The following is a 23,769-nucleotide window of genomic DNA, read 5'->3' as shown; positions in this document are numbered from 1 at the left end:
AGGTGGATGCCTTGATCCCTTTGTGGAGCTAGCCCACAGTGACAGAGCTGAGGACAGATCCTGGGGTCCTGACCCCCTGTGCCCTGCTTGAACCAATAGAAAACACTTCCCTCCCTCACTTCTGACTGCCGGTTCCTCTTCTCTAACCACCAGACCATGCTGCCAGCTCCAAGGAGCCCTAGCAGCTCTTGATAATGTTCGTTCTCCTCCCCACTTTGTTCACTCTCTTGTTGTGGGGCCTGCACATCCACCCTGGCACTGAGCCACTTTAGCAAACACAGCTGTCAGTCTCCCTGCTGACATACGCTGGGCAAACAGAACGGCTGGGGTGCCCTCTGGGCGCTCAGCACTTGTGCAGGTGATGGCTGAAGCCAAGCACCCCACCCTCTCGCCTGCTTCCTTTCTCCTTTCCCAACAGCAATCAGCAATCATCCATCCCAGCTAACATTTACCATGCCTCCCCCGCTCCCACCCACTCATCCCTTCTCGAGGGGCTGGGCTTCCATTTGCCTTCCCAGGGAAGGCGTAGGAGGGATGAAGGACGCTTAGGAAGAGGATCCGTCAGCTGATCAGTGCAGATGGAGCCCAGAATTGCTATAAACATAGAGGCAGGACTGGGTTTTCTCTGCAGGGGAAGATGCTCCCTTACTGACTGAGCCCAGGACGACGCCAGGAGAGAACACATCCAGAGGGTGAATGGTGAACATTTAACAAGTGTGTAGGGTGGGAGGGCTCTTTCCTTCCAGTGTCCCCTGCTCTCATCAGGCTGATTTGTTTTACATGGAGAACCCAGGGGTCCTGTGGACAGGTCACCCTGTGTCAAGGAGGCTCTCCAGGTAGCAGTGTAAAGCCAGCTACCAGTGGATGGACTAGAAGACTGCGCTCCACACTCGGCTCCCAGCAGGAGGATGGAGTCCAGGCTCATCTCTCTGCTGGGCAGGGCTGGGGCTGGTGATTGGTAGCATATGCAGAAACCCTGAATTCAATGAATGGTGATTCCACTCTGCCAAGATTGGTAGAGATGGGCCCGAGCTGCAGTCTCTGGCTCAGAACCTGGCACTGCTAATGTCCACGGGCGGCGTTCAGATCCGGTGTTTGGGTCAGACCTGCTCTGTGAAATAATAACTCAGTGCTCCACATTCACCCCACCCGGTAACACCCCGAGAGTTGTCCTGGGCCCATCTAAGGCATGGGAAAGTCCTGGGACTTGGCCAAGGTCACACAAGGGGAGTGAATCCTGCAGCCCTGACTCCCACGTCCCCTGCTCTAACCACTAGGCCACATCCCCTCCCCATTAACCCCTCCCCTCCCTGACTCCCACATCCCCTCTCCCATTTGCCCAGAGGATAAACTACAGCCTTGCCATACTATCAGGAGGGGACTGCAGAGCTGGAGGTCTGGCCACTGAAGACCGGCACCCACCCGCCCCCAGTAAGGCTCAGCTGTGCCACACTGGCTACTGCTCTCCTTCCTCCCAGGTAGCCGCAGCATTGTTAACACACAACTGTGCCCAGGCGCAAACACCCAGCACCACAAGAGATGCTGACAAAGCCCAGTGCAGGAACTTGAGCCACCAGAGCTGAGGGGGTGAGCTAGCCAGATGTCACCCAGCTATGACATAATGACAGGGGCTGATTAGTGCCGGTTACTGGATTCTAATGAACAGGACCGCTTTTTTGCCGCCCCAAGCTGCGAAGAGAAGAAAGAAAAGAAAAGCCGTGATCAGCAGCACTTCAGCGGCTATTCTACTGTGCCGCTTCATTCTTCAGCGGCAATTCTGTGGCCGGTCCTTCCCTCCGACCCGGATGTGCCGCCCAAGCACCAGTTTGCTGCGCTGGTGCCTGGAGCCAGCCCTGCTAATTAAACAGAGTCTCCAGCCCTGGCAAGGGGCATTAGGGTCCATCCCAGCTCTGCTCACCTCACCTCTCCCCAGCTGCTGCTGCAAGCCACAGGGGCTGAGCATGTTGTTTCTCAGCAGAGCAGGTCAAAGGTGACTTCCGCTGTGATCTTCAGAGCGGGGAGGTGGGCTCCCCTGGGTTCACACTCGTGAAAGGGAAACTAAACAGGGCCCGACTGCCCCTACCCTGATCCTCTCTTTTGTCTGGGGGAACTGGGAGCCACATGGCACAACAGGGCCCTGATCCCTTACGGAGGCCTCCTGAGCGTGATTGCTGCACTACTAATATAGGATTACCATCTGTCCGGGTTTCCCCGGACATGTTCGGGTTTTTCAGCGTTAAATGGCCGTCCGGGGGGGATTTCTAATCAAGTAGAAATGTCCGGGATTTCCCCCTTCCCCTCATGCGGAGTGCGGCGTGGCTGATTGGACGCCTGGCCTGATTGAAAGCCGCTCGCAGCCACTAGGGCCTCTAGCAGCCAGAGTCCCTCCCCCTTCTCCTCCTCCCCCACAGAGCAGTGCGGCTGTGTTTGATTCCACGTGGAGCCTGCATTTCTCCCTCTGCCGGGTGAACGGGGGGGAGCAGGGCAGGCGGTGGGGTGTGTGTGTGTGTGTGTAGAGGCTGCAGGGGCAGGGCAGGCAGGGGGCGCAGAGCGAGTGGGGAGCAGGGGGCACAGAGGCTGCAGGGGCGGGGGGGTGCAGAGGCTGCAGGGCAAGTGGGGAGCGGGGGGGCGCAGAGCCTGCAGGGCGAGTGGGGCGCAGAGGCTGCAGGGCGAGTGGGGAGCAGGGGGCACAGAGGCTGCAGGGCGAGTGGGGAGCAGGGGGCACAGAGGCTGCAGGGGCGGGGGGGTGCAGAGGCTGCAGGGTGAGGAGGAGCAGGGCAGGCAAGGGCATAGGGGCTGCGGGGCGAGTGGGGAGCAGGGAAGCACTTAGCAACCCCCAACCAAGATCAGAGCGGGAGGGAGGAGGGGGAATGCGGGGTGCTCAGAGGAGGGGTCAAACTTGGGGCAGGGACTTTGGGGAAGGGGTTGGAAGGGGTGGGGTTGGGGCGGGGCGGGGAAGGGCGGAGTTGGGGCGGGGCCCCGTGGAGTGTCCTCTTTTTTAAATGTTTGAATATGGTAACCCTAACTAATAAACAGTAATTCAGCCAAGCTACGCATGCTGCCCACCCAGAAATGCTGTGCTGGGCCCCATTCCCCGAGCTAGGCTGCCCTCCCTCAGAGAGCTGCAAGGGCTGTGCTCCCAGCTGGGATGGGGGGATGCCTGGGCTTCAAATGATCTACCAGCTGCAGCTGCTGGGAAACCCAGCCTCCGGGGGGTTGGGCAACCTGGCCAGGCGGGAAGTGCTGGCAGAGCTGTGAGGAAAGCTGTCAAGAGAGCAAAGCTGTGGGGGCGAGGGCAGAGCCAAGGAACAGAGCATCACGCCTGGGCCCAAGCCTGCTGCATCTGCAGCCCGGAATTCCCCCCATCGCAGGTACAGGCCGCAAAGTAGCATAAATGAGAAGAAAAGGCCATGGGGGTGGCTGTGGGGACCCGAGCCCGGGCTGACAGCTCATGCTGACTTGTTTTTGGAAGGCAAGGATGCATGCTGAATGAAGGTCAAAGCTAATAGAGGGATGCAGCTGGGGGAGGGGGGACCTCTTAAAGCAACATGCCTTGCTTTGATCTGCAAAGACAGAGCCCTCCTTTAAAGGCTGCGGCAGGCCCCTGCAAGGCTGCCGTGAGCCCCACGCTGTGATTCTCAGGGAGGCACAGGACAGTCTATGGCACTGGCACACCCACAAGGGATCGGATGCATTGGGGTTTGTCCTCCTGGGTTTTCATTGCTTTGTTGTGGTGAATTTCGTACTGGTAGAACCTTGATGCCAGTCAGTCTCTGGGCCAGCCAAAGGGACAGCCCTGGAGACTGGATCTTCAGCTTCTCCCCAGAACAGGGACAGGGCAAGCGTCCTCCCCCGGCCCCAACACACAAATGCTCTCTGCCCATTCCTAGATTTCAAAGCCAGAGGGGACCCTTTGATCATCCGGTCTGACCTGCATAGTGCAGGCCAGAGCCCGGCCCCAGGGGTTCCTGCATCCAACCCAGAGCTTGTCGCCGAGCTAGAGCAGGGCTTGCAGAGCCGTCCGATTGCAGATTATAGACTCCAAGAGATGGAGGATCACCCGCTTGACTCTCAGTTTGCATTTCCAGCTGGTGGAGCTCACCCTGCCCCAGGGATCACCATTCCAAGGACAAGATGGCAGCTGAGTCTAGGTTAGGTTGTAGTCTCTTTGGAGCAGAGGCCAGGGCTGGTGTTCTGTTGGAAAGTGCTTATCACAGTGTTGCTGGCACCAGCGGCAGTGAACAGTGACAACAGCACTCAGACTGCCTCTGCCCTGCCGCAGCCCAGGTACACTGACAGCAGTAAGAACTGAATCTGGGACTTCTGGTTCTAAACACATGAGCTGCCACTACCTGAGCTGAAAGATACATCTCTGTCAGCCCAGCCTGTACAAAGCTCAGCAGCTTGATACATGGCCCTGCCACCACCAGAGCGGGACAGAAGGCCAAGCAGCCTGGACGTGGGTCATACCTCGGAGGGAGGGAGGTAGTACCCTTTGTGACTGGGACACCTGTCCACAAAGCACTAGATGGAGACCCAGAAAACTCACTTCACATGAGCCTCTGAATGGCCATTAGGTGGTGATCCCTGGACCATTTAGCCAAGGGGTTTGGGTGAACCAGATCTGGATCCAAACTATCCCAGCAATGGGGTTCGATTGTCACCAACCTGGAGGGGATCAAACTGGTGAGTTAAAGCTTGAAAACCTCCCCATTGCTAATAGCATGAAGCTCTCCTGGGGCTAGCACTGTTGGGAGCCGAATGTAGATGGCTCCTTGGCCCCAGCAGTGTTAGTGGCATGGAGTAGCCCAGCAGAGAAAGCTGTTGTCTGTGCAAACCAGGGTACGTTTAGGAGGCAAGAACCGCAGGGCGTGTCACTGGGGCTAGCTCGGCGTCCAGGGGAAGGTCGCTTGTCCTGGGTGAACTGACAACAACGCTGACGGATGGATCCCTGCAACTTGACAATCACACCCCAGAGGCTTGATACTGTGATAGGGAAGCGAGCGAGGCCACATGTTGAAGTGAGAGTGTGTCAGGGGAGCGGGGAGAGATCTGCATGGGGAGGGACGCTGGAGCTTTTGGCTGATAGTCAGTGGATAAAGATTCTTTTCAAGGAAGAGCCTTTTGTCAGCTGAGGTTCAGGTGCTCCCATTGCACAGCGGGGCTAAGGCAGCTATGAGTGAATTCCGGCAAGGAGTGGGCGGGAGGGAGGCATGGGGGGTACCAGCCCTGCCTTTTATTAAGGTTGTCCGACACGTCCCATTACAAGATTTTGTTTTCACTTTGTCCCAGGGTGACCGGCCCCTTTAAGGGGAGTGGAGGGGTAGTCCAATGTACCCATGACTCATCAGCTGCCTCTCAGCTGGAGTTGAAGAGAAGACACCTGGCCATATGAATGGAGGGAAATCAGGAAAAGGGTAGCTGTGAGAGGTGCAGGGAAGGGCTGCTGGGGATTGCTGCTGCTGAGAGCCATTGGGAAGAGCAAGAGGTGAAGAACATTCCTGGGGAGGACCTGCCAGGTAGAGCCCTGTGTGGATACAAAAAAGTGTATCCGCATCCGAGCCGCGGCTTTGCAGGGCTCTACACTGGGGCCAGGCTCAGGCTCTGAGGTACCGCACCCCCTGCTGGAGCCCGGTCGGGGAGAGCCTTGTGGGCAACTGTGGGGAGCCCTCCTGGAGTTGTGGACCCTCCACCTGCCCTCTACTTAGCGGGGAGCCTGGGAGGTGGGGACACGGCCAGGGGCTGCTCTCAGCCCCCCTCCCCCCCCATGCATGCACTGCAGGCAGGTGGAGGGGCCCCCGCAGCTCCCCACGGCTCCCCGGCTGAGCTCCACGCTGGCCTGGCTGGGGGGAGGGGGTTGACCTGCCCGGGGGCTGCTCAGGCCCCCCACCCAGGGCAGGATGAGGGTCCTCTCCTGCCCCCCAGGTCCCCCGCCAAGGGTAGGTGGAGGGACCCAGGCTCCCCAAAGCTGCCTGTGCGGCTCTCCCCAACCTGGCTCCATCGGGGGAGGGGGCTGGCTCGGAGCTGCAGCCTGGCCACAGTAAGAGCCAGACAGGCAGCTGTGGGGAGCCACGTGGTGGACCCTCCACCTGCCCTGGGTGGGGGGCCCGAGCAGCCCCTGCCCCCCAGATCTCCACCCAGGGCAGGTGGAGGGTCCGTGCTGCGGTTCCTCACAGCTGCCCACCCGGCTCTTACCGTCGGAGCCCTGCGCAGATACAACATTTGTATGTGCAGCTGCACTGCTATCCACAGAAATGGTCCACGGATATAAGTGGATACCTGCAGATTTGCAGGGCTCTGCCACCAGGGCTGGAACAACTGCTGAGTTACAGGCAAGCTCAGGCAGGACCCCACGGAATGAGGGGGGGAACCAGCCAGGTGTGGGGAAACAGAGCCTGAAATAAGAGAGTGGCTGTTGGAGGGTGGATGTGGGCAGAGGGGCAGGACTCCAAGGGAGGCCTGAGGGATTGGAGCACTGCTGGGACCTGACCTCACCCAGGGCTCCCAGAGAAGGGTTGTGGGAGAGAAATGGATTTGGGAGCTCTCAGGTAGTGGCCTGGAGACTGGTGCCCTGGAACAGGGCTGAGAACACCCTCCAGAGGGGTGGGGAACCGGAAATGATGTCCCAGCAGGGGGCATGGAAAACTGCCCTGAACCTGCTGCGGTTTGGGGGGAATGGATTGAGCCTGAGGTTTCTGTGAACTGTTCACGTACAGGAGTAAACTACACCTAGAGCCGGGCTTTGGACTTGGGCACCGAGAGAGAGACTGTTCCTCTCTGGGCTGGACCCAGGGAAAAGAGGCAGGGGCACTGATCATGCCACAGGCAAGTGGTCTAGGAGGGGTTGGTCAAACTTTAACTGATTTGGGCTGCAATTTTCTATGCTGGCTGTCGGCCTCAGGATGAAACTTTCCCTTTTTTTTAAGCGTAATAGCCGTGTTAGTCTGTACCATGGGGTAGGCAGCCTCTGAGCGCACCACACCAGCACATCTACCAATGTATATGCCCTCATGTGCCAGCAATGCCCCTCTGCCATGTACATTGGCCAAACCGGACAGTCTTTATGCAAAATAATAAATGGACACAAATCAGACGTCAAGAATTATAACATTCAAAAACCACTTCAACCTCCCTGGACACTCAATGACAGACTTAAAAGTGGCAATTCTTCAACAACAAAACTTCAAAAACAGACTCCAATGAGAAACTGCAGAACTGGAATTAATTTGCAAATTGGACACCATCAAATTAGGCCTGAATAAAGACTGGGAGTGGATGGGTCACTACAAAAACTAAAAATTAATTTCCCCCAACTGTTACTCTCACACCTTCTTGTTAACTGTTTGAAATGAGCCACCCTGATTACCACTACAAAAGTGATTGTTCATCCTGTTGATAATAGCCCACTGTAATTGAATTGTCTCATTAGAACTGACCCCCTACTTGGTAAGGCAACTCCCATCTTTTCATGTACTGTTATATATATAGATAGATATATCTATATATATATCTTCCTACTGTATTTTCCACTCCATGCATCTGATTAAGTGGGTTTTAGCCCATGAAAGCTTATGCCCAAATAAATTTGTTAGTCTCTAAGGTGCCTCAAGTACTCCTCGTTGTTTTTCCTTTTTTTTTAACTGGGTCAGCCATTTCCCAGAACCAGGCCAGGGGATGCTACGTTGCTTGGCCTGTGTTTAAAAACGTCTAATGATCTTTTCTTTGGAAAGCTGTAGTGCCCCCCCCCCTGCCGCTTTGGAGCGGAGACTTGAGATTTGGCAGGGGAAGGGGGCCACCTTTGTGTCAGGGATGCGCCTTTTGCCATCCTGGGGAAAATCTGCCCAAATCTGGCCGAGGTATAAGTCTTTGAAAAATCTCAGGCAACCTGAATTCTGGCATTCCCTAACCTTTGAATGCCTGGCTTTGCACCCTTAGGCTTCTTTTAATGTCGCTTTTGGAGGTAATATACTATGAAAGGTGGGCCCCAGTCAGCACCGCTCATATGAGTGGTTTGGATGGACCAAGCACTATCTCCCTCCTCCTTCGGGGCACTCTGCATTCATCACCCAGCTCTCACAGTGGAGAGTGTTCAGTCATTTTAATACCAGTAATGCTGAGCTATTATTGCCGATAGATGGCAAAGCATTTTACAGAGGGCGGCCATGCCCATTGACCCCATTTGACAGATGGGGAAACTGAGGCATGGGATGGGGTCAGACTCAAGGGCAGAAATGAGGTTTTCTGACTCCCAGTGGCTAAGCAAGGCTGTGGGTGTGCGTAAGCCCATAAATACTCAGGCTCCCCCGTGCTAAGCATTAGACCATGCTCCTTCTGTCACAGAGCCGTCTTCACCATGTTTTATTCCTAATGGTTCTTCCCCACCAGCCGGCAGAGCCTGGCTCTGAAACCCCGGCCAGCCGCAGGCCCTCCAAAGGGTGCATGTAACCGTTCTTGGTGCGGCCCCTGTGTATCACCCAGAGGCAGGGAGGGCCAGTCCCTACGGCCTGGCCAGTGTGCAAGGAGCCGAAATCTGCTGCATGGATAGAGGACGACGGGGCTTCAGCCAACGTGCGGGGAGCCAGAGCCGTGGCTGCAGGGACTCGGAGCCAAGAGCGGCAGGCGCAGTTCAACTTGTGCTGTCGCTAAAGTCAATGAGTTCGATGCTACTGATGTGGGTCTAAATCAGGAGTGATCCCACTGGGCCTGATTCCCCTTTCCCTCCCCCTGGTGTAAATCAGGAGTGATCCCACTGGGCCTGATTCCCCTTTCCCTCCCCCTGGTGTAAGTCAGGAGTGACCTGTCCCCTCTCACTGGCTGTGCTGTAGTCCAGGGTAGCTATGTTGAAGTCAATGGAGTTTCTGTGGACAGGGCTGCACAGAGGTTTTGGAGGCCCAGGGCAAAATCTGAACCCAACCCCCCGACTCTTCCAAAAAAAAAACACTTAGGGGAGGCCCCGGGGTGGTGGGGGTGGAGAGTGAGCCTGCCCCACACTCGCCCCGCAGTGGCAGCTGCTGTCCCACAGGGCTGGGCCTGGCTCACCACCTTGCGATATGGTGCACGGGGTCGCAGCACCCCGCTCCGAGGGCCTTGGGGCTGAACCTGAGCGTTTCTATGGCCCCATGTGTCAGGTCATAACACTGTTGGGTTTGGGAGCCCTATGAGACAGGGGCCTGGGGCAAACTGCCCCTTTTGCCCCTCATCTGGGCGGCCCTGCCTGTGGGGTGAGAGGAGAATGGGCCCGAGCCTTTGTGTGTGCAGGTCTCGGAGTTGGCAGCCATCAGCTCAGGGCTGGTGCTAGCTGTTTTTCTTTCTCTTCCTTCACCGGCTAGTGGATGTGAGAGCTGGCCAGAGATGCCCGACCAAGCCCCCTGGTGGCTGAGGGGACATTCTGGACCCGTTTGAACAGGACAAAACTCCCATTGGCTTCAGGGAGCCCCACCTCTCACCCTGAGTCCTCTGTGTATCTGCAGAACAGCTCCAGCAGGGGGATCTTTCCCTGCAGCTGCTCTGACGGGTGGGACCCCATCTAAGGGGGAGCGCGGAGCTATTCACCACAGCCCATGCAGTGCTTGGCTTTGCTGTTGGGTGGGTGATATGTCACGCTTGTGAGATTTGGATCTGGCCCCTCCTAGGCGGCTTGTCAGCTTCCTGTGTTAGTGAGCATGTAACCTGGCTCCTTGGAGCTCTCCCTACACATGAGGGTCAGCATGGACTATTTGAAGGAGATGGTTCATTCCTTGGAATATATGTTTAACGGCACACCCCGCCCCCCACTGCATGGGAGTTCAGCTCTCCTGGGGTTCTCCGAGTGCAGGGTAGAACCATCCTGCTGGCCATGGCTGGGGGTAGGTGCCCAAAGAAGCCAGGGAAAGCCCTGTGTGCTGGCGGCATGGGCCGGTGCAGCACTCCTCTTGGAGAGTTGATGCCTCACAGAGTTTGGCCGGAGGACCCCAGTGCACTCCGGATTCTACTCCTGGGGGTGGGTGGTTTTTGAAACCCTGCTGGCTGTAGCAGATGGCAGGCAGTGATCTCCCTGGAGAGAATGGGTGGCTGAGACTGCAGTGTGGTGCAGGTGGGCGGAGGGAAACAGCTGGTAGGTTCTTCTCTGCGTTTCAGATTACTGCGTGCTGGCAACGGACATGGGGGGAAGCTGAGACAACACCGCTCCTCCGAGCAGGGAGCTGGCTTGAATGAAGACGACAGCTCTCATGAGGTGAGGGTTAGGTTTTCCAGCACCGGGGCTATGATCTGGGACGGAGGAGACTCAGTGAGCTGTCAGATCTTATGATCTCACCAGTAGGTACTACTGCCTTTGAGATAATCACCTCCCCACCCCAGCGGTGAGAAGGGCAGTTGGGATTTCATAGTGCTAGGCCAGAAGGGACCAGTCTGAGCTCCTGTGTAGCACCAGCCATTGAATCGCGCCCAGGTGCCCCTCTATGGAGCCCAGTAACTTGGGTTAGTCCAAAGCATTTCTCTTCTCAGGAGACAAACCTGGCCACAGGCAGAGAGCAGGAGAGATCGAGCTGCCACCAAGGCCCCTGCAATGGCAGGGAATTGATGAGAGATGCCCAGATGGTCCCAGCAGATAATCCATGCCCTAGGAAGCAGAGGAAGGTCACATTGGCAGGACCTTGGGGAAAATTCCTTCCCAACCCCAAACCTGGCAATCAGTTATGCTTTGAACATGTGAGCCAGACCCACCAGCCAGGCACCTAAGAAAGAGGATTGTCTGTAGGAGGGCTACAAGGCTTACAAATGTCCTCTGCTCACCCAGAATAATTCATGGGCCCATTTCCCAAAGGTGGATCCATGCTGGGAGAGGGTGGGAGTTAGAACAGGAGCCTTCTATCTACAGATGGCAGGGAGAGAGGGCTGACAGCAAGGGAGATGTACTGTACTGACGTTGTGGGTGTGCCAGAGAGAGAGATGTTGCCCTCTAGTGGCTGGGTCCACAGACAGGATAATGGACCTATTATGGTGTCCCTCAGGAGAGGCCTCCTTGAGCTCTCATAATAGAAGTTTGGGGAGCTGCAGTGGCAGGCTTTGTGCCCCAGATCCACGTGTATATGTCTTTTCCCTGGATCACACGGACTTGGTGCTTACCCCTCCAGCTGAGCCAGAAGAACTGCTCTAGGGTGGCCTAGCCTTCTGTACCTCCTCTGCCAACAGGATAGAGAAGCCGAGTGTGACCCCTGCTGTAAATGCCAGTGGAGATCCTGGGACTAAGTGACCTGGGACTAAGTGACCTGTGGAAAAAGCTAATGTACTCAATGATTTTTTTGCCTCTGTCTTCACGCACAAGGTCAGCTCCCAGATTGATGCACTGGGCAGTACAGCATGGGGAGAAGGTGACCAGCCCTCTGTGGAGAAAGAAGTGGTTCGGGACTATTTAGAAAAACTGGACGTGCACAAGTCCATGGGGCCGGATGCGCTGCATCCGAGGGTGCTAAAGGAGTTGGCGGGTGAGATTGCAGAGCCATTAGCCATTATTTTTGAAAACTCATGGCGATCGGGGGAGGTCCCAGATGACTGGAAAAAGGCTAATGTAGTGCCCATCTTTAAAAAAGGGAAGAAGGAGGATCCGGGGAACTACAGGCCAGTCAGCCTCACCTCAGTCCCTGGAAAAATTATGGAGCAGGTCCTCAAGGAATCAATTATGAAACATTTAGAGGAAAGGAAAGTGATCAGGAACAGTCAGCATGGATTCACGAAGGGGAAGTCGTGCCTGACTAACCTAATTGCCTTCTATGATGAGATAACTGGCTCTGTGGATGAGGGGAAAGCAGTGGATGTGTTATTTCTTGACTTTAGCAAAGCTTTTGATACTGTCTCCCACAGTATTCTTGCCACCAAGTTAAAGAAGTATGGGCTGGATGAATGGACTGTAAGGTGGATAGAAAGCTGGCTAGATCGTCGGGCTCAACGGGTAGTGATCAATGGCTCCATGTCTAGTTGGCAGCCGGTTTCAAGTGGAGTGCGCCAAGGGTCGGTCCTGGGGCCGGTTTTGTTTAATATCTTTATTAATGATCTGGAGGATGGTGTGGACTGCACTCTAAGCAAGTTTGCAGATGACACTAAACTAGGAGGCGTGGTAGATACACTAGAGGGTAGGGATCGGATACAGAGGGACCTAGACAAATTAGAGGATTGGGCAGAAAAAAACCTGATGAGGTTCAACAAGGACAAGTGCAGAGTCCTGCACTTAGGACGGAAGAATGCCATGCACTGCTACAGACTAGGGACCGAATGGCTAGGTAGCAGTTCTGCTGAAAAGGACCTAGGGGTCACAGTGGACGAGAAGCTGGATATGAGTCAACAGTGTGCTCTTGTTGCCAAGAAGGCTAACGGCATTTTGGGCTGTATAAGTAGGGGCATTGCCAGCAGATCGAGGAACGTGATCGTTCCCCTTTATTCGACATTGGTGAGGCCTCATCTGGAATACTGTGTCCAGTTTTGGGCCCCACACTACAAGAAGGATGTGGAAAAATTGGAAAGAGTCCAGCGGAGGGCAACAAAAATGATTAGGGGTCTGGAGCACATGACTTATGAGGAGAGGCTGAGAGAACTGGGATTGTTTAGTCTCCAGAACAGAAGAATGAGGGGGGATTTGATAGCAGCCTTCAACTACCTGAAGGGGAGTTCCAAAGAGGATGGAGCTCGGCTGTTCTCAGCGGTGGCAGAGGACAGAACAAGGAGCAATGGTCTCAAGTTGCGGTGGGGGAGGTCCAGGTTGGATATCAGGAAAAACTATTTCACTAGGAGGGTGGTGAAACACTGGAATGCGTTACCTAGGGAGGTGGTGGAGTCTCCTTCCTTGGAGGTTTTTAAGGCCCGGCTTGACAAAGCCCTGGCTGGGATGATTTAGCTGGGAATTGGTCCTGCTTTGAGCAGGGGGTTGGACTAGATGACCTCTTGAGGTCCCTTCCAACTCTGATATTCTATGATTCTATGATTCTATACCAGCATCACACAGTCTGTGGTAGACCAGGGACTTGAACCTACATCTCCGTGTCCTAGGCTAGCACCCTAGCCACTGGGCCATCCTTCCTTTCTCGCCGGGATTCTTATTCTTTACAATTTCCATAACAAGTGATGTCTCCATGCTGCTTCTACCAAGGGCTTCAATATGACACAAGGATAAAAGGCTCTTTGAGGCTGGGTCCATCTCTTTGTTATATGTATGTACAGCACCTTGCACAATGGGGCCAAGAACCCTGATTGGGTCCCGTAGGACCTACTGCAGTGCAAATCATCATAGCCCTCATGATCTTTTTTGGGAAATTTCAACCCAGAAGCATTGGAAAATTCCAAACTAGGGGTTTAGAATGGAAACTATTTAGTAACCTTACCTCCGTCAGCATTACTGAGCCCTGAGTGTGAGTTACAGAGATCCACAAACATGCACAGACTTCCTCTGAGGAACTGTATTACAGCTGTGTTGGTGACCAGTGAGTTCCGTGCCCCAGCACGGTGCAAAGGGGCATGGTGCTGTAGGAATTGGAGCTGATGACCCACTCTGTGGGAAGTGCTCTTTGCTCTGTCAGTATCAAGTCCATGCCCCAACTCGTTGCGTTGTGCTGCTGGAGGTTCCTTGTGGCTAAGGCCTGTAGCTGAGTCTCTGAGGCTATCCCCTCTCTCACCCCCCGCACCTTCTCAAAGGAAACAAGCAAACAGAAGGGCAGCCCTGACTACAGCGTGTCTCTGGGGGACACTAGGAATTAATAGCAGATCCGGGGTTGTGCTCTGGAGCCCGATCTGAGAACATATTGAATTATTGATGGGATAGTGGCAGGAACCAACCAAACCCCGACGTCCGTTTCTCAAAGCTGATATGTAACCGTGACAGTGCAGGAGAAGGCTGGGTTCACGCATGTTCCAGTCAATGATTGCTGGTAAGAATTCAGTCAGATTTGTAAAATCTTCTCTGGGGGGTGGGGAGAGAGAGCGTGGTCTAGTGGTTAAAGGCCAGGACCGAGCCTCAGGAAGCTGTTCTCCGTTCTTGTCACTGACTCAGTCGGCTCAGCCACCATTATCAGTTCGGTCCCCAGGTAGGGGGACCCTAGGGTTCCTTGCTGACGCTGAGCTCTCCTGTAGCAACATCTGCTTTCTGTCATCTCCAGCTGCTAGGAGACTGCCCCACCCTCCCCTGGTGGATGACGACCGACCTCAATGATTCATGCTGTCGTTACTTCTTGGCTGGAGTACAGCAGTGTGACAGACCTGGGCATGAAGCCTTCAGCGCTTGAGGAACTCCAACGGGTACAGAACATTGCAAGGCATCTCCTCAGCAGCCTGGGGCTGCCGTGAGTACATCACACCTGTCCTCTGCTCCCTACGCTGGTGTGCCATTGAATATAAATCCAGTTCATGGTCTCTGTTCAAGGCGCTCCGTGGCCTGGGTCCAGAGTATCTACAGCTCCAGGACACAGACCACAGTTGACAACTCTGCTCCTCTGGCCCAACTGAACTCTCCACAATGGGGGTAAAGCTCGTCTGTGCAGGAGACACAGCTTCCTTGGGGGCCAGTCCCAGGCTGTGGAACGAACCACCCAGAACAAAGGGCCATCCCAAACCTCCCCACCTCCGCTCCAAGTGTGAGGCATGTTTCTCTGACCTCCCTCTTCTTGCATCAATACAGAGCAACAAGTGTATCTAAAAAACAAACGCCCCACCCCAGCACCCTATCCAGGGGAGATGCTTCAATCCACACTTCTCCCCCTGGGGAGAGAAGAGAGAACGAGTGCGTGACAGCTGGGTCGTCATGTCACGTAATGCTCAGACACAGCAGTGACGAATGTGGTATAAGAACAGGTAGAGAACAGAACCCGGGGAAAGCCATCTCACTTTCACATGCCTCAGTTTCCCCATTTGTAAAACAGGGATACCAATCCCGATGGGGCAGCAGAGGTGTGGGGCCACAGTCACCAATGTACAGAATGTTTCTTAATGTCCTTGGGTCAAAGATGCTCTAGGAACAAAGGATTATTTTGGGAAATGGTCTGAATCAGAGTTTGATACCGACACTTGGCCCATTGTTAGCTGGCAGTATCTGGCCATCATTAATTAACTGTCCGGTGGTAGTTCAGCCAGGAAGCGGCACGGGGTGATTGGAGCTAGGCCTATCCTGATGCTTGTGAGATGACCAAGCCCAGCCTGTCCACCAGCAGATGGTGTGTCCAAGAGTGGGTGTGCTCAAGTCTGCACTTTCAGCAGCCCGCTGTAGTGGTGTAACTACAGTCAACTAATGTAGACGGGCCAAACCACACTGAACAGGGATTTGCTTTCCTTTCCCTGCTCTTTGGAACTAGGGTGCAAATCCTGGGTGCAAATCAAAGCTCACAGTAGTTCTGCTTCTCTAGCCCACCACCACCTAACTCCTATTTAGCTTTCTTATCCATAGATCTCAAAGCCTTTTACAAAGGAGGCCAGTATCACTATCCCCATTTCACAGATGGGGAAACTGAGGCCCAGAGCCTTGTCGAGGGTCACCCAGTGGGCCAGTGGGCAGAGCCAGGACTAGAACCCAGCTATCCTGGTGAAACTGAAGCACAGAAAGGGGAAGTGAAGTCACTCAGAGGCAAAGATGGGACTAGGGCTTTAGCTACTAGACCACACTCCCTCAGAACAGACCACACTGTATCCTTCCCTAATGGAAATAGTTTGGGTGACTTTACAATCAGTGAGCAAACACTAATAATGCCTAGTTTTTATATAGCATTTTTGATCAGCCTACAGGCCCTTTACAAAGGAGGTCAGATTCATTATACATATAGGGAAACTGAGGCACAGAGCGGTGAAGTGACTCACCCAAGGTCCCCCAGCAGGAAGACACTTTGGGCCAGATATTCAGCAGGTGTAAATGGGTGCCGCTCTGTTGATGGCAATGGAGCTACTCCCATTTACACCAGCTAAGGATCTGGCCCATTTACATGTGGCCCCCTGCACCTAGGAGCTGGACATGCCAGACCCTTCTCAGAGCTGCCTGAGGTAAGCGCAACCTGGAGCCTAGCCCATTTACACCAGCTAAAGATTTGGCCCTTTCTTTGCTGCTGTGCTTGCCTGTTTGCACACAGGCAGCGGTGGGGTGGGAATGGTGCCAAGGGGGCTTAAGGGCCAGCTGGAGCACCAGGTGTTTGGCATTTCAGAGAGCCAGGCCCGTCAAGATCTGATTACTGCAAGAGCTGCTCCCGAGCTCTGTTTAAAGCCGTGCCTGAGAACAGCCGCACAGCTTGTTATTTAATGATCAGTTGCAGTGCTGGTGCCAGCGTGCTCCGTGGGCAGCAACAGGATGGAAGCTATGGAAACCAGGGGGAGGGATGGGCTCAGGGGAGCAGCGAGGGGGGTGCACAGTGAATTGGGCCCAGAGAGCAGTGACATGGCAGAGGTGCAATGGAAGGACAGGCGTGGCATGGGGGGAATCATGCAGAGGAATGGAGTGGGGGCTGCAGGTAGGGGAGTAGAAGAAGTGGGGCAGAGAATCAAGCTCTGAGAGGTGGCCGGAGTGTGGGGCAGGCTCAGGGGAATGAGACCCTGCAGGACCCAGTTTCAAACCCCTCCCCTGGTGGGTGGTTGCACAGAGCACTGGGTGGAAAGGTTTTGTTTCTGGATAAATTGCAGGGGCAGGTTCCCTCTCTCTGAACCCTGAGGGGCCTTGTTTCTGTCTCTCTCCCTGGCTGGCTTTTCTGAGCAGGATGGGGTGGTGGGGTGCAGCGCTTGCTCTGGGGATGTGCTGCAGACTGTGGGTGTTCTCAGCTGGCACAGGGTTCAGAGCCATATGCATAGCCGATGGTGACGTACCCTCCCCATAAACACCAACGCTGTGTCCTCCTCTGGCACCTTCTGGCTGGGAATCCTGGCCATTAGCTAGTTAACCCTCTTATCACATCAGTATCACCCCCATATCCAAATGGGGAAACTGAGGCCAAGAGTGGGGCAGTGAACTGCCCAAGGTCGCATGGTGTCCTGACTACCAGCTCCTTCCTTTATTATAGCCACTAGTCCCCTCTCCCCTCCCACAGCTAGGAATAGAACCCAGAAGTCCTGACACCCAGCCCCCACTGCTCTAACCACTAGACCCCACTTCCCTCCCACAGCTGGGAATAGAACCCAGGAGTCTTCACTCCCAGCTCTCCTGCTCTAATCACTAGCTAGTATCACCTCTATAAACCTGGGCTCTTCCTCATGCCCTGTGAAGCCCATCTGGTTCCACGTCGTGGAATGGGAGCGGGATCAGGCGCCGAAGCAGGAGTAGTAAGGAGGCCGGTGTCTGCAGGGGTGGCAAGGAACCTTCCCAGGGATTGAGCCATGATCACACAGCCATGATCTAGTATCTGCAGAAAGCGCTCCCTGGCCCAGCACTGGCCAGGGGTGCGCTGCAGATTTGGAAGCTCATGGAGCACTTGAGTCAGTTCTTACAGGCCCTCCTCCCATTGTAGGTAGCACTGGAGAGCAGGGACCTGTAGCCAGGGCCGGCTCTAGGTTTTTTGCTGCTCCAAGCAAAAAAATTTTTGGCTGCCCCCGCACCCTCCTGCTGCCCCAGCCCTGGGTCACTGGTAACTCGCTCCCAGGGCGGGTCATTCAGCAGGAATTTTGGATGTGCACAGAACACAGACAGGATTGGTTCCCATATGGTTACAGAACTGCAGTAAAGTGGAACAATTTTCAGCTTGTGTGATTGAAGGCTATCTGGATGCCTATTATAAGACTGTCCTACATAAATGAGAAAAAGTTGAGGTGCCTTTATTATTCTTTTCTTCCATTCTTTGTTTCTATGGGGAATTTGCCAATGCAATATCACTGTCTTCCTTTTAAACAAATAAAACTAAAACTTAAAAATAATAATCATAATAAAAAAAAAGCAATGGCTGTTGAAAATAGCAATTCCAGTCCTAATCACACTGGGAAGCATTTCTTGCTCAATTTATTCTACTTTTTCCTACAGCAAGTTACAGTGGATCAGTATATTTGATTTGGGAGAAATGAAGTAACAGCTGCCCAAATTGAGCTTGAGCACTCCTGAATTTTGAGGGTGTTCAAATCTGGAAGGCAGGTGCTGGATTCCCTTTCTGAATATTAGCTAAATCTGGAAAAGAAAAGTCAATTTCTGCTTCCATGGCTCAGAAGTGTAAATCCTCCTACGTGCCTGGTACTGTATCTAAAGCTGCCCAGTCTAGTAGAGCCTCCCCTCCCTTACTTTTCATTTTAAATTCTAGTGGGATCCACGTACCTGCCTTGCTAGGCTTCAGATAGAGAGGTGCAATGTCCATTTAGTCCACCCAATTCTTTCTTTGGGGGAGAGCCCAGGGCTGGGGCGGCAGGAGGTGCGGGTGCGGGGGGGAAAGAACCCAGGCTGGGGCAACAGGAGGTGCAGCTGGGGGGAAGAGCCCAGGGCTGGGGCGGCACGGGGTGTGTGTGTGTCGGGGGAAGAGCCCAGGGCTGGGGCGGCAGGGGGGAGTGGGTGGGGGGAGAGCCCAGGGCTGGGGTGGCAGGAGATGCAGGTTGGGGGAGAACCCAGGGCTGGGGCGGCAGGGGAGAGTCCAGGGCTGGGGCAACACAGGGGTGCGGGAGGAGCCCAGGGCTGAGGTGGGGGGTGGCAAAAAACATAGAGCTGGCTCTGTTCCTACCATTTACAGCAAGCTGCAGCATGAGGTTTCAGTTCTACACTCCTTCCCCCTCCCTTTCCTGTTAATTGTGGCCAAATGAATGCTGGGAAATGTAGTTCTTTCCCTGCTCCAGGGCTGGCTCTATAGGCAGGGAGCTAACCAAGGAACTACAGCTCCCAGGGCTCCCTGTTGGTTCTCAGCTCTCACTCTGGATTCTTGTGCCCCTGCAAATTTGCCGCCCCAAGCACCTGCTTGCTTTGCTGATGCCTAGAGCCGGCCCTGCCTGTAGCTAGCTGAGCTGCCCACAGTGAGCCCCAGTGGGGAACCCACTTGGCCTGTGTGGCTCTCCAGGTACCTGCAAGGCTCCCCCGGCTAGCAGCAGCCAGGCCCCGATTCAAAATCATTAGTAAGACTCACACAAAGAGGTGAGGGGAAGGAAAGGTGGTGCTGCACATGGGCAGGAGAGAGACAGGCTCTGGGGCTGGGATTGTTGGGGAACGGGGTACCCCAGCACATGTAGGGATGCTGGGTGTCCAGTTTACAACCAGAACGCCTGGTCGAAAAGGGACCCTGGTGGCTCTGATCAGCACTACTGACCGGGCCGTTAAAAGTCCAGTTGGCGGCGCAGCAGGGCTAAGGCAGGCTCCCTGTTTGCCCTGGCTCCGCGCATGTCCCGGGAAGCTGCTGGCATGTCCCGGCGGCTTCTAGGCGTAGGGGCGGCCACAGGGGTTCCACACGCTGCCCCCACCCCCGGTGCTGGCTTTGCAGCTCCCACTGGCCGGGAGGCAGGCAGGGGCAGCGCACAGAGCACCCTGGCCCCTCCACTTAGGAGCTGGACATGCCAGCCCCTTCCCAGAGCCGCCTGAGGTAAGTGCCACCTGGAGCCTGCACCCAAACCCCCTCTCGTGCTCCAACTCCCTGCCCCAGGTCGGAAGCCCCTCCCACACCCAAACTCCCTCCTGGAGCCTCACCCCCTCCTGCACCCCAACCCTCTGCCCCAGCCCAGAGCCTCCTCCCACACCCAAACTCCCTCCTGGAGCCCATCCCCCCTTACCCCAACCCCCAGTCCTGAGCCCCCTTCTGCACCCCAAACCCCACATCCCTGGCCCCACCCCGATGCCCACACCCCCAGCCAGAGCCGCACCCCAACCCCCTGCCCCAGCCCTGAGCCCCCTCCTGCACTCTGAACCCCTCAGCCCCATCCCAGAGCTCGCACCCCCAGCTGGAGCCCTCAACCCCTCCTGCACCCCAACCCTCTGCCCCAGCCCTGAGCCCCCTCCCACATCCTGAATCCCTCATTTCTGGCCCCACCCTGGAGCCCGCATCCCATGCTGGAGCGCTCACCCCCTTCTGCACCCCAGCGTCCTGCCCGAGCCTGATGAATGTGAATGGGGGGAGGGAGGATGGAGTGAATTGGCCTCAGAGAAAGGGTGGGGCAGTGGCAGGGCCTTGGGGAAAGGGCAGGGCTAGGGTGTTCGGTTTTGTGAGATTAGAAAGTTGGCAACTCTAACACATGCCATGCTAGGCCCAGAGCTCAGCTTTGCAAAAGAACTTTGCAGCTCCTATTTAGCTGGCTTTCTCCCTTTTCTCTTCCACTATCCCTGCTTTCTCCATCACCAAATTAATGGCCAGGAGAGCTCAGCATGCTGGATGCGCGCTGGGCCCTGTGGGCTTTGGAGAATCTGGCCTTTATTCAGGTACCTAGTGGGGAGATGATCTCTGTGGAAAATCCAGCCTCAGTTGTGGACACTGAGCATTTGAAAAATCTGGTCCGGAGCTCTTTGGAAAATCTAGCTTGGCTTTTTCCCAGCGGAAAGAGAGCCCAGCTCCTACATCAGCAACGGAGCAGCTGTGTTTGCAGAAAGCCAGCAACACATGCAGGTACCAGCCCTAGGGAATGGGAGCTTTCTGTAAACACGGACTGCAGGTAACTGTGCGCCTTGGCTACAGATTCACTGCAACCATTAGCAAGGGTGACAGGTTTCAGAGTGGTAGTCGTGTTAGTCGGTATCAGCAAAAACAACAAGGAGTCCTTGTAGCACCTTAGAGACTAACAAATTTATTTGGGCATAAGCTTTCATGGGCTAAAACCCACTTCATCAGATGCATGAAGTGAAAAATACAGGAGCAGGTGTAAATACAGTCCTTGCCTACAGGCAGCCCCCCAACCTGAATCAAATACTCAACAGCAACTACACACCACACCACAGAAACACTAACCCAGGAACCAACCCCTGCTACAAACCGCAGTGCTAACTCTGTCCACATATCTATTTAAGGGACACCATCATAGGACCTAACCACATCAGCCACACTATCGGGGGCTTGTTCACCTGCACATCTACCAATGTGATATATGCCATCATGTCCCAGCAATGCCCCTCTGCCATGTACATTGGCCAAACTGGACAGTCTCTATGCAAAAGAATAAATGGACACAAATCTGACATCAGTAGGAAAGCACTTCAATCTCCCTGGTTACTCAATAACAGACTTAAAAGTGGCAATTCTTCAACAAAAAACAACTTCAAAAACAGACTCCAACGTGAAGCTGCAGAACTGGAATTCATTTGCAAACTGGACACCATCAGATTAGGCCTGAATAAAGACTGGGAGTGGTTGGGTCATTACAAAACCTAAACTTAATTTCCCCAATACTAATTTCTCCCTACTGTTACTCACACCTTTTTGTCAACTGATACAAAATGCCGCAGCGTCTCCTCAGCAACACAGGCTACCACACGCACCTCCAACCTGGCCTCCGCTCGCTCTGCCGGCATCGCAGAGAACAGCAGACAAGGTCAAGGGCTCAGTCCTTCAAGGGAGATCCTGGGCCTGGGGTATGTATGAGAGGCTAGAGCCCACAACTCCGGGGTACAAACCTTGGCCACCAGCTCTGCTCCGCTGGTCAGCGAACTCGCCACAATCAGAGCAAAACTTGGCTGGGTGGGAGCCAGCGCTTTCGAGGGCTGTCCCCAAACTGTGGAATGAGCTTCCCCGGGAGCCAGCCCAGCTCCCACTCCTAGTGCACGGCACCTTTCTTTGACCTGCCTCCTCTACCACAAACACAGAGCAACGCATGTGTGTGAGTGTGTGTGTGTCCATGTGCGTTTGTCCATGTGCATCCATATTCTAAAAACATTCCCCAGCCCCCCAGGCACTCCCCATCACACATCTCTCCACCTGGGACGAGGAGCAGAGGACAGACAGGTGGCAGAGGTCAGTCATGCGTCATACATGGCTGGAAGGCACTCAGATACATGGTGATGAGCTCAGTACTAGAACCCAGACAGAACAGACCAGGAAGAGTAACAAGAAGAGTTTCTTCAGGTATGTTAGCAACAAGAAGAAAGTCAAGGAAAGTGTGAGCCCCTTACTGAATGAGGGAGGCAACTTAGTGACAGAGGATGTGGAAAAAGCTAATGTACTCAATGCTTTTTTTGCCTCTGTCTTCACAAACAAGGTCAGCTCCCAGACTACTGCACTGGGCAGCACAGTATGGGGAGGAGGTGACCAGCCTTCTGTGGAGAAAGAAGTGGTTCAGGACTATTTAGAAAAACTGGACGAGCACAAGTCCATGGGTGCTAAAGGAGTTGGCAGATATGATTGCAGAGCCATTGGCCACTATCTTTGAAAACTCATGGCGATCGGGGGAGGTCCTGGATGACTGGAAAACGGCTAATGTAGTGCCCATCTTTAAAAAAGGGAAGAAGGAGGATCCGGGGAACTACAGGCCAGTCAGCCTCACCTCAGTCCCTGGAAAAATCATGGAGCAGGTCCTCAGGGAATCAATTCTGAAGCACTTAGAGGAGAGGAAAGTGATCAGGAACAGTCAGCATGGGTTCATCAAGGGCAAGTCATGCCTGACTAACCTAATTGCCTTCTATGAGGAGATAACTGGCTCTGTGGATGAGGGGAAAACAGTGGATGTGTTATTCCTTGACTTTAGCAAAGCTTTTGATACAGTCTCCCACAGTATTCTTGCCAGCAAGTGGAAGAAGTATGGGCTGGATGAATGGACTGTAAGGTGGATAGAAAGCTGGCTAGATCGTCGGGCTCAACGGGTAGTGATCAGTGGCTTCATGTCTAGTTGGCAGCCGGTATCAAGCGGAGTGCCCCAAGGGTCGGTCCTGGGGACGGTTTTGTTCAAAATCTTCATTAATGATCTGGAGGATGGCATGGATTGCACTCTCAGCAAGTTTGCAGATGACACTAAACTGGGAGGAGTGGTAAATACGCTGGAGGGTAGGGATAGGATACAGAGGGACCTAGACAAATTAGAGGATTGGACCAAAAGAAACCTGATGAGGTTCAACAAGGACAAGTGCAGAGTCCTGCACTTAGGACGGAAGAATCCCATTCACTGTTACAGACTAGGGACCGACTGGCTAGGAAGCAGTTCTGCAGAAAAGGACCTAGGGGTTACAGTGGACGAGAAACTAGATATGAGTCAACAGTGTGCCCTTGTTGCCAAGAAGGCTAACGGCATTTTGGGCTGTATAAGTAGGGGCATTAGCAGCAGGTTGAGGGATGTGATCATTCCCCTCTATTCGACATTGGTGAGGCCTCATCTGGAGAACTGTGTCCAGTTTTGGGCCCCACACTACAAGAAGGATGTGGAAAAATTGGAAAGAGTCCAGCAGAGGGCAACAAAAATGATTAGGGGTTTGGAGCACATGACTTATGAGGAGAGGCTGAGGGAATTGGGATTGTTTAGTCTGAAGAAGAGAAGAATGAGGGGAGATTTGATAGCTGCTTCCAACTACCTGAAAGGGGGTTCCAAAGAGGATGGATCTAGACTGTTCTCCAGATGACAGAACAAGGAGCAATGGTCTCAAGTTGTAGTGGGGGAGGTTTAGGTTGGATATTAGGAAAACTTTTTCACCAGGAGGGTGGTGAAGCACTGGAATGGGTTACCTAGGGAGGAGGTGGAATGTCCTTCCTTAGAGGTTTTTAAGGTCAGACTTGACAAAGCCCTGGCTGGGATTATTTAATTGGGAATTGGTCGTGCTTTGAGCAGGGGGTTGGACTAGATGACCTCCTGAGGTCCCTTCCAACCCTGATAGTCTATGATTCTATTATTCTAAGAGCAAAGGGGATGTGAGAGAGAACTGGAGTGAGACCCACTGTGATCCAAGCACAGGGGCAGCATAGAGGGGCAGAG

General features: G+C 54.2%; 1 long non-coding RNA gene across 1 annotated transcript; it reads left to right on the top strand.

Moving 5' to 3' along the window:
- The first annotated feature begins 9,833 nt into the window (after positions 1-9,833).
- LOC135983060 (uncharacterized) lies at positions 9,834-20,816 on the top strand. Its single transcript, XR_010600550.1, has 2 exons — positions 9,834-10,213; positions 14,124-20,816. It is a non-coding gene; the product is annotated as an uncharacterized LOC135983060 (long non-coding RNA).
- The last annotated feature ends 2,953 nt before the right edge of the window (positions 20,817-23,769 follow it).

This window comes from Chrysemys picta, chromosome 4, assembly GCF_011386835.1.
Source record: "Chrysemys picta bellii isolate R12L10 chromosome 4, ASM1138683v2, whole genome shotgun sequence".
Lineage (NCBI taxonomy): Eukaryota > Metazoa > Chordata > Testudines > Emydidae > Chrysemys > Chrysemys picta.
Note: the sequence above shows the minus strand (reverse complement) of the source record. Positions and strands in the feature narration are given on the sequence as shown.